The 3956-nt window shown below is 28.2% G+C and overlaps 1 pseudogene; it reads left to right on the top strand.

Annotated features, from left to right (window-relative positions):
• The first annotated feature begins 1912 nt into the window (after positions 1–1912).
• Positions 1913–3308, top strand: LOC131180117 (probable carboxylesterase 15; annotated as a pseudogene).
• The last annotated feature ends 648 nt before the right edge of the window (positions 3309–3956 follow it).

The following is a 3956-nucleotide window of genomic DNA, read 5'->3' as shown; positions in this document are numbered from 1 at the left end:
AGCTATCCTATATGTATATATACTGTCGTGATATACGGGTGTGTGAGTGCTCCAAAATATTCTTTGTGCTAGTGTTATTTGAATTTGGCTAAATATGATGATCTGTATTGCATTTCATCCTTAGGAATGCATTAGTTTTAGATAGTTATAGAAATTATATTTAAAATCAATATCTTACTCTATGAGTCGAACGCTCACTTCTATTCACCCTATTTTTTCAGGCTACAGGATGAGTTCTTTTTTAAAATAACCTACTTCCTTCCTTGCAGGTTTATTAGCAATTATTTATCTGTATTATTATTTCCCAAAATTGTAAGCTAGAACTCCACATGTATTAGCAGTAGTAATAATCTTATCGGGTAGTATGTAAATTTAAGTTTTGGTATTTTAATAAATGCAAAACTTTTATAATATTTAAAATATTTACAAATGATGGTATCAGGGTTAAGCTGGGCTCCCCTAACTTTAGTTTTTAATGGTTATCGGGTTTGATTAATCTGAATAAAAATATAATATTTTATTTTATTCACATGTTGGGCCTCAGTTCTTGGCCTTGGTTATGGATTTGGGAACAGTAAGGCTTACTACGGGTCTCAGAGGTTTTATGTTGGCCTAGATCTTAGTGCCGATTCGGCTCGTGGAATCAAGTCGTGACATTTTGTCAATTAGAGAAAAAGAAACACACAAAAATATAGGGAAAAAAATCATATTATATATCAAAGTTAATTAGGCTTGGGTCCTATGACAAAAAATAAAGTTTTTAAATATAAAAACTTATTTGTTATTAATATTTTTTTAAATAGCTACAAATTTATAATAAATAAAATATTTGACATTGAATAGGACTAGAATTTCACATCTAATTGTATAAATGCAAATTTTTATTTAATTAAATAATTAATATTTAATAATAATTTTATAGTTATGTTAATTAAAAAGTTAATTTTTTAATTATAATTTTTTAATATAATATTATAAGTTTGTAAATATTTAGAACAATTAAAAAAAATAAATTAGTGAAAGTGAAATTTAGTGTTCAAGGTTATTTATTAATTTTATTATAATAATTTAATTAATTTTTGATAAATTAACGATGCTTATAAAATTAAGAATGTATAATTATAAAAGAACTTCTAGTGTAAATAGAAATACTACCAAAATAATATTCAAATTTTAATTTCTTTAATTATTGTAATATTAGAAATTAAAATTATTTATAAATTTAGCAATGAATTAGTCGTCGCTAAAAATTTTTAATGATAAATTTGTATAAAATAGCTTCTCATTTCTTGAAATATTAACTATATATAGATTATTGCTAAAAAATATTAGTGACAAATTTATATAAAATAAATTCTGATTACTAAATATATATATTAAACTTTTAATAAATAAGATGATAATTATAAATTAATAGCATTTTTATTCTTATTTATGCTATCTGGAAAAATTTAAACATAAAATATTTTTATATATATCTCAAACTTTTATGAATAATTTAAATGTTAAAATCAAAATTTTATAAATAAGTGATATTATTTTTGTAAAAAAATAAATTACATACTTGAATATATATATATATATATATATATATATATATATATATATATATATATATATATATATATATATATATATATATATCCTGAAAATTTTTTTGACTCCACTCTTAATTATGAAGAGCATTTCTTACAAAATCAATGTATACTTCTAAAAGCAGTAAATTGATGAATTTTTAAATTACATAAAATGTTTTTAATAATTTTCAATAAATTTAATAAGGAAATAAAATTGCATCAATTTTATATATATATATATATATATATATATATATATATATATATATATATATATATATATATATATATAACTTTTTGAAAAACTGAGTCATGAAACACGTGAGTCATGAAAAATGTGTCAGAAATCAATTGCAAGAAATCGTGGAAGAAAGGACATTGTAATCAAATCATGATAACGGCTGGTAGATTGGCATTACATTCGGAAAAAGATGTGTAAATATAAAAAAAAAAAAAGAATCTGTTCAAATACACATGGAATATATCACTTTATACCATGATCAGTGATATCACCAGCCTTTCAAATTGCCAAACTATGAACGTGACTTCAAGTTACTCAGCCATTGGGCTATCTTCCCTATTCCAATTCACAATTCATTAGGCACTAGGACAATTGCTGCTTCATGTTCTTTTTCTTTTATCCATGGATTAAAGATATGGTAAAATGAATGAAAGATTAAAAAATAAAAAATAATAATAAAAACTTTGCCGATGAAAATTTTGTCATCACATGGAAATAAGCATAGCATCATCAAGCGTGGATTGATGGGACCGTGGATTGAACCTGGACTGGACCACCTGAGGCTCAATTCATGATGAAACCGGTTCCTCCACATGAACAATTCATAGATGCAGTGGCAGTTCACGACGTTACCATTGATCCAACCACTGGCTTAGCGGTTCGGATTTACATTCCAGAGAAAGACAACACTATCGAAAACTAGAGCAAAGATATGCTACATGTGATCTTTCATTTCCACAGCAGTGGTTACTGTATTACCCAACCTGATTGGTTGATGTACTACCACTTTTATCTCATCTTGTATGCTCAGCTCATGTCGTTTGCGTCTCCGTCTACCTCTGACGTGCCCCTGAGCACCTACTCCCAGCCTCATTCGATGACGCTTATGCTATTTTCCTGTGGCTTTGCGCCCTAGCTGGTGGTGAGTCACATGAGTCATGGCTCGAAAGTTATGCTAATTTTTGAAGAGTTTTTGCTATCGGTGATAGTATAGGTGGGAATTTAGTGCATAAAGTTGCAACTCAAGCTGGAGCTAATGATGTGGAGCCATTGAAGCTAGTTGGTGGCATAGCTATTCATCCTGGTTTCTTACGAGCCGAGCCGAGCCGAGTAAGTCATTCTAGGAATTACCTGAAAACCCCTTACTAACACGTGAAATGGTAAAAAAGTTCATGTTGTTAGCATTGCCTTTTGGCAGCACCATGGACCATCCAATAATTTGTCCAATGGGTGCACAAGCGCCGTCGCTAGAGACCCTTTCGCGGCTGCCGATGTTAGTAGTGGTGGCGGAGATGGATTTGCTTATCGATACTGAATTGGAGTATAGTGAAGTGATGAAAGAGGCTGAGAAGGAAGTGGAGGTTTTGATTAATGAAAGAATGAGTCACAACTTCTATTTGAATAAAGCAGCCATTGAACTAGATGAAGTGACAGCTACTCAAGCTGAGAAGTTAATGTTAGAGATCACAAGCTTTATCAATAAGCATTGATCAGGGATTTCAGAAAAAAGATGAATAAGATATGATTTATAAGAATCCGATCTAAATAAGTTTTTTTAATAATAAATTATTTATTATTGTGTGATATATAAGAAAATATAAAAGCTATTAGCTATCTAGGCAGTGTACAATATCCGTTCAACAAATGCCAAATTTTAAGAGAGGATATTTTTAAGTTATATGACATTAGATGTTGAAGAAAATAATTTTTTTTAAGAAGTTTTGAATTTATAAAATATTAGGTGTAGATATATTAAAGTGGAGTGTGTTCATTATTAACTAAACGAGACAACCAAAAATTGTGGTGGTAGATATGACAACAAGCATTATTCATATCATGTCACCTTTGTCCCTTCCAAATTCTTGCATCCCATCCGATGGAGAGCAGGATTATTAAGAATATTAATCAGGTCCAGGTTTGCATTCGAAAAAAGTGCTTTTATGAGTACCCTATTCGCATTCCTAGTTTTTTTGATATTGATAATAATAACAAAATTCTAGTAATTACATTAATATACAACTACGCTTTTAAGAATAATATTTGTGAAATACGAAGACTAAAAAAATTTAAAGACTTATAAAAATTTATCTGTTATTAATTTTTTTTAAATAGCTATAAATTTATAATAAATAAAATAT

Source organism: Hevea brasiliensis, chromosome 5 (genome assembly GCF_030052815.1).
Source record: "Hevea brasiliensis isolate MT/VB/25A 57/8 chromosome 5, ASM3005281v1, whole genome shotgun sequence".
Classification (NCBI taxonomy): domain Eukaryota; kingdom Viridiplantae; phylum Streptophyta; class Magnoliopsida; order Malpighiales; family Euphorbiaceae; genus Hevea; species Hevea brasiliensis.
This window is presented reverse-complemented; position numbering and strand designations above follow the sequence as displayed.